The sequence below is a fragment of the Harmonia axyridis genome, chromosome X (assembly GCF_914767665.1).
Source record: "Harmonia axyridis chromosome X, icHarAxyr1.1, whole genome shotgun sequence".
In the NCBI taxonomy this organism is placed as follows: Eukaryota; Metazoa; Arthropoda; class Insecta; order Coleoptera; family Coccinellidae; genus Harmonia; species Harmonia axyridis.
In genome coordinates this window covers 35,119,633-35,127,132 of record NC_059508.1, presented here as the reverse complement: position 1 = coordinate 35,127,132, position 7,500 = coordinate 35,119,633, and the positions used below count along the sequence as shown (strand labels likewise).

The 7,500-nt window shown below is 42.2% G+C and overlaps 1 non-coding gene across 1 annotated transcript; it reads right to left on the bottom strand.

Moving 5' to 3' along the window:
• Window positions 1-3,892: 3,892 nt before the first annotated feature.
• LOC123688307 lies at window positions 3,893-4,011 on the bottom strand. The gene has a single exon (XR_006749834.1). It is a non-coding gene; the product is annotated as a 5S ribosomal RNA (ribosomal RNA).
• Window positions 4,012-7,500: the final 3,489 nt, after the last annotated feature.

The following is a 7,500-nucleotide window of genomic DNA, read 5'->3' as shown; positions in this document are numbered from 1 at the left end:
CCTGTCGGACATGTTTGGCTACTTGTCCTGGATTTTTCTTGTATAAAGAGTCCGATTTGAACCGACCGTTCGAACGTCTATCGTTCTTGCGGTTGGGGACGGTAACGAGAGCCATTTTGGCCTTCGTCCGTCTATCGAATCGGACTTTATGATTTTCGTATGAAATTTTGCCGATGCTTGACGTGAGTTTTTCTATCAAAAATAACTCTGATTTTCTCTCTGATATGGCGCAAAGTACCGAAGATAACCACTAATTGAAAATCTTTCGAAAAAGCACCACATCACAATATATCGACCGCCGACCTGACGGTGGTATTCGAGCTGTGACTGGATGGTGTCTTACTATTCGAAAATCTTGAACGGTTTTCATCTGAAAATATCATAACGAGCTAATGAAATATGCATGTTTTGCAGGCTTATCTTAGTCAAATTCGAACAATTCACGATGAATCAATCAGAAAGGTAGATATGTTTGACGAAATCGGACATGAGAGAGAAATACGAATAACTCACAAGGGTAAATGTCATCAAATGCATCAGACTATGTGATGAGTAAAATGAAAGATGCACACGATAATTTTAGCTTAAACCATGCCGGAAAGTCGACTTCACGTCGTGCATCGGTACAAAGTTATTCAAGGGGCAAAATAAATTCACGAGAGTAGGTCCGATTACCGCTGGATCAGACGACGATTGTAACTTGTTGGATACGAATGTATCCGATGTATGTACGTCGTCCCTCTCTGATCTGTAGTAAGTGGGCCTACCCAAGATGCACACGATAATTTTAGCTTAAACCATGCCGAAAAGTCGACTTCACGTCGTGCATCGGTACAAAGTTATTCAAGGGGCAAAATAAATTCACGAGAGTAGGTCCGATTACCGCTGGATCAGACGACGATCGTAACTTGTTGGATACAAATGTATCCGATGTATGTACGTCGTCCCTCTCTGATCTACGGTACGTGGACCGACCCAAGATGCACACGATAATTTTAGCTGACTTCATGCCGAAAAGTCGGTTCACGTCATGCATCGGTATCTTAAATCGCGCCGTAAAGTCGTTCACGTCATGCATCGGTATCTTAAATCGCGCCGAAAAGTCGGCTCACGTCATGCATCGGCGTCTTTTTTTTGTGCCACCGATGCATGACGTGAACGACTTTTCGGCTCGATTTAAGATACCGATGCATGACGTGAACGACTTTACGGCGCGATTTAAGATACCGATGCATGACGTGAACGACTTTTCGGCGCGATTTAAGATACCGATGCATGACGTGAACGACTTTACGGCGCGATTTAAAGCTATACCGATGCATGACGTAAACAAGATCACACCGATACAGCACGTTAACATTAAAGCCCGCCTAATCCGATCGATGGAGGCCGTCTCGAGTGTCCAACTTGCTCACAAGAGCCGAGAAACAAACCGATGCATCACGTAGACAAGATCGTACCGAATGTTAACACAATCCAAAAGGAAATAATCTTAGATGAATATCGATTCTGATTATTGATTTTTCTTTCGCGATATTGATAGAAGACATCTGAATGAATTTCGAATTAATTCCGAAATCAAAAAAATATTTTCAATAAATTTTTTTTCTAGAGTACCTCGGTCTTTTCTATTTTTTTTCCAAGTTTCGTACGTCAATCAACATACATCCCAGAAAAAATCATCTCTCTAACTATCCTGGTTCAAAAGTTGTATCGGAACTTTTCACGTCGAAAAAGAACATAGGCGAAAAAGGACGTGAACATTATTCCTTATAAAAATCAAACCCGACCATGGATTTTGATTCTGATTGTTGATTATCGCTATTAGAACACATTAGGAGGCAACCAAATCAAATTTGAGAAAATTCCACAATCAGAAAATTTTTTTCGAAAAAAAAAAAAAAATTCGAGAACACCTCGGTCATGGCAAGTTATTTCCCACAATCCATTCCCCAATCAACGTACATCCCAGAAAAAATCATCTCTCTAACTATCCTAGTTCAAAAGTTGTATCGGAACATTTTCACGTCGAAAATATATCTCTAAGTCCAGACCGATGCACCACGTAATCTCGGGCAGACCGATGCACAACGTAAATGACGATCGGGACCGGGGCGATCGGTCGTATCTGACACCGCCGGCTCGGTTCTAACATCGTCAATGAGTCGGGGTTGTAAAAAAGGACGTGAACATTTTTCCTTATAAAAATCAAACCCGACCATGGATTTTGATTCTGATTGTTGATTATCGCTACTAGAACATATAAGGAGGCAACCAAATCAAATTTGAGAAAATTCCACGATCAGAAAATTTTTTTCGAAAAAAAAAAAAAATCGTAATCACCTCGGTCATGGCGAGTTATTTTCCGTATTTCATTCCACAATCAACGTACAACATAGAAGAAATCATCTCTCTAACTATCCTGGTTCAAAAGTTGTATCGGAACATTTCACGTCGTAATATCTCGCCAAGTCCAGACCTCGGCGATAGGTAGTATCTGACACCGTCCGCTCGGGACTGACATCGACTTGGACTCGGGCTGATGATGGGGAGGCGTTTAAGGACGTGAACATTTTTCCTTATAAAAATTAAAGTCGACAATGAATATTGATTCTGATTACTGATTTACGCTTTAAAAACACATTAGAAGGCAACCAAATCGAATTTGAGGAAATTCCACGATCAGAAAATTTTTTTCGAAAAAAAAAAAAATCCGAAAAATATTTTTCGATTCCGATTACTGATTTACTCTTTTAGAACACATTAGGAGGCAACCAAATCAAATTTGAGAAAATTCCACAATCAGAAAATTTTTTTCGAAAAAAAAAAAAATTCGAGGACACCTCGGTCATGGCAAGTTATTTCCCACAATCCATTCCCCGATCCACGTACATCCCAGAAAAAATCATCTCTCTAACTATCCTGGTTCAAAAGTTGTATCGGAACATTTTCACGTCGAAAATATATCTCTAAGTCCAAACCGATGCACCACGTAAACTAGGGCAGACCGATGCACCACGTAATATCGGGCAGACCGATGCAGAACGTAAACTCGATCATACCGATGCTTCACGTAATCTCGATCTTACCGATGCACCACGTAAACAAGGGCAGACCGATGCAGAACGTAAAGTAGATCTTACCGATGCACCACGTAATCTCGATCTTACCGATGCACCACGTAATCTCCATCTTACCGATGCACCACGTGAACTGGATCTTACCGATGCACCACGTAATCTCGATCTTACCGATGCACCACGTGAACTGGATCTTACCGATGCAGAACGTGAATTGGATCTTACCGATGCACCACGTAAACTCGATCTTACCGATGCACCACGTAATCTCGATCTTACCGATGCACCACGTGAACTGGATCTTACCGATGCAGAACGTGAATTGGATCTTACCGATGCACCACGTAAACTCGATCTTACCGATGCACCACGTAATCTCAATCTTACCGATGCACCACGTGAACTGGATCTTACCGATGCAGAACGTGAATTGGATCTTACCGATGCACCACGTAAACTCGATCTTACCGATGCACCACGTAATCTCAATCTTACCGATGCACCACGTGAACTGGATCTTACCGATGCAGAACGTGAATTGGATCTTACCGATGCACCACGTAAACTCGATCTTACCGATGCACCACGTAATCTCGATCTTACCGATGCACCACGTGAACTGGATCTTACCGATGCAGAACGTGAATTGGATCTTACCGATGCACCACGTAAACTCGATCTTACCGATGCACCACGTAATCTCAATCTTACCGATGCATCACGTAATCTCGATCTTACCGATGCAGAACGTAAACTCGATCATACCGATGCACCACGTTATCTCGGCAGACCGATGCAGAACGTAAAAAAAAAGCTTACAGCACGCGGTGTTCCCAAGCGGTCACCCATCCAAGTACTAACCGCGCCCGACGCTGCTTGGCTTCAGTGTTCTGACGAGAACTGGCAATTTCAGCGTGGTATGGCCGTAAACAACAAATATAGCGATATTTTCTATGATATCTCACTTTTTGGGAGCGGAAAGGACGTGAACGTTTTTCCTTATAAAAAATGAAATAACTTTTGGATATTAATTCTGATTGTTGATTTAAGTTTTAAGAACACATTAGGACATATCTCAATGAAATTTGAGGGATTTCCGAAATCGAAAAATATTTTTCGAAAAAAAAAAAAAATCCCAGAAGACCTCGGTCATCTCAAGTTTATTTCCATATTCTATTACACAATCAACGTACATCACAAAAGGAACCATCTCTCTAACTATCACAGTTAAATTTTTGTATCGGAACATTTCACGTCGGAATATCTCGCTAAGTCCAGACCGGGGAGATCGGTCGCATTTGACACCGTCCGCTCCGGTCTAACATCGTCTTGGAGTCGGGGTAACGATGGAGAGGCGTTTAAGGACGTGAACATTTTTCCTTATAAAAATTAAAGTCGACAATGAATATTGATTCTGATTACTGATTTACTCTTTTAGAACACATTAGAAGGCAACGCAATCAGATTTGAGGAAATTTCAAGATCAGAAAATTTTTTTCGAAAAAAAAAAAAATTCAAGAACACCTGGGTCATGGCAAGTTATTTCCCACAATCCATTCCACAATCAACGTACAACATAGAAGAAATCATCTCTCTAACTATCCTGGTTCAAAAGTTGTATCGGAACATTTCACGTCGAAATACCTCGCCAAGTCCAGACCGGGGCGATAGGTAGTATCTGACACCGTCCGCTCGGGACTGACATCGACTTGGACTCGGGCTGATGATGGGGAGGCGTTTAAGGACGTGAACATTTTTCCTTATAAAAATTAAAGTCGACAATGAATATTGATTCTGATTACTGATTTACGCTTTAAAAACACATTAGAAGGCAACCAAATCAAATTTGAGGAAATTCCAAAATCAGAAAATTTTTTTTCAAAAAAAAAAAAATCCGAAAAATATTTTTCGATTCTGATTACTGATTTACTCTTTTAGAACACATTAGAAGGCAACGAAATCAAATTTGAGTGAAATCCAAAATCAGAAAATATTTTTCGAAAAAAAAAAAAAATTCGAGAACACCTCGGTCATGGCAAGTTATTTTCCACAATCCATTCCCCAATCAACGTACATCCCAGAAAAAATCATCTCTCTAACTATCCTGGTTCAAAAGTTGTATCGGAACATTTTCACGTCGAAAATATATCTCAGAGTCCAGACCGATGCAGAACGTAAACTCGATCATACCGATGCTTCACGTAATCTCGATCTTACCGATGCACAACGTAAACTAGATCACACCGATGCAGAACGTAAACTCGATCATACCGATGCACCACGTAAACTCAGGCAGACCGATGCAGAACGTGAACTCGATCTTACCGATGCACCACGTAATCTCGATCTTACCGATGCACCACGTAAACTCGGGCAGACCGATGCAGAACGTGAACTCGATCTTACCGATGCACCACGTAAACTAGGGCTGACCGATGCATCACGTAAACGACGATCGAGAGGCGCGAAAGGACGTGAACGTTTTTCATTATAAAAATTGAAATAAATGATAAATAATGATTCTGATTGTTGGTTATCATTTTTAATAAGCATTAGGAGGCAACCAAATGAAATTTGAGGAAATTCCGATAATAGAAAATTTTTTCGAAAAAAAAAAAAAATTCATGAAATCCTCGGTCATCGCAAAATATTTACCATATTCTGTTCGATAATCAACGTATATTTAAGAAGGAATCATATCTGTATCTATCTTGGTTCAAATTTTGTATCGGAACATTTTGACCAAAGTCCGAGCTTCGGCCGAAACAGACACCGCTGACCTGGCCTATCGATCGACCGAGAGTCGGGGATAGAGCGTAAGTGTTGTCTGGAGGGGAACCCTGTGCTCTCCTGACATATATAGGGAAGGTGGTCGCGTTGGGCGATGCAGAACGTTTGGATCGGGAATTATATTTTTGGTTCAGCTATTGGAATATGGTTTATTGTTGGTATATATTGGCGAAATAACGTTCTTACTGACTGGGGATATTCATAAAAATGAGTCCGGAGATTTTCAGATCGAAGTCCGAGTGATCCGACTTGGAAGGCGTGTTGGGTGGGTCGAGATGGCTTAGATAGATCAGACGAGGCGGGCTAAGTGTTGACGTCATGCATCGGTCCATTTTCAGATTGAGTCCGAGTAATCCGACTTTGAAAGAGTGTTGGGTGCGTCGAGACTGTTTAGATAGATCGGACGAGGCGGACTAGGTGTTAACGACATGCATCGGTATATTTTCTGATCGGAGTCCGAAGAAATCGGCCCTAGTAGGCGCAGCGGACGGTCGAGACGGCCTCGGTGGGTCGGATCGATCGGGAAAAGTTTGCTAAATCGTGTCTGGAGGGGAACCTTGGGTTCTCCTGACATATATAGGGGATAAGGTTTGGGTGAACGATTCTTCACGTAAAAGTTGAGTAATTTATTTTTCGATAAGCTTTTGGATATTGATGAGAAGTATATGTATATCTTCGATTAAAAGAATTCTTACCGTCTCGATGTATATTATATTAGATATATAAGAAATAGTTAACGTGATGCATCGGCCGATTTCCGGATCGGAGTTCGAGAGATGCGACTTTCGATGCGCGATGGGTGGATCGAGACGGCCTAGATCGATCGGACGAGGCGGACTAGGTGTTAACGACATGCATCGGCGGATTTTCTGATCGGAGTCCGAAGAAATCAGCTCTAGTAGGCGCGGCGAACGGTCGAAACGGCCTCGATCGATCGGACGAGGCGGACTAGGTGTTAACGACATGCATCGGCGGATTTTCTGATCGGAGTCCGAAGAAATCAGCTCTAGTAGGCGCGGCGAACGGTCGAAACGGCCTCGGTGGGTCGGATCGATCGGGAAAAGTTTGCTAAATCGTGTCTGGAGGGGAATCCGGGGTTCTCCTGACATATATAGAAGGGGTGGAGAATGGGTCCTGTCCTAGACTGTTTGGAGTTCTTTTTAGGATGATATTCAGTTGGTAAGTGGTAGACCCGAATCCGACCTCGGCGTTTGGGTACTGGCAAGGTGTGTTGGTTTCGGCTTTCGCATCTTGGGTCGCTTTCGTCAACCTCATGCAGCGAGGTCGCGGTCCGCTTCGTCTCTTTGTAGTCGAATGGCCTTTAAGCGACCAACCTTAAAATCGTGATCCTCTGCCCGTTGCGGGTTATGTTCACAAAAAATTTGCAACCACTCAATTCGTTCCGAGCGACAAATATTGTTGAATCTCGAATCACCGTGTCGTTATATTCACATGTATAGCGAAGGGTCGAGATGGAATGTGTATAAGAAATTAGTTGATAGCCGGGGGTTCGTATTATATATGGACGCCTTGGCGAGGGATTGTTTCTAGAAACTTTCTCATTTTTGATCGGGGTTTTGTCCGAGATGATGATGATGTATATTTAGCTTGAGTCTCATGCTGACTGGGG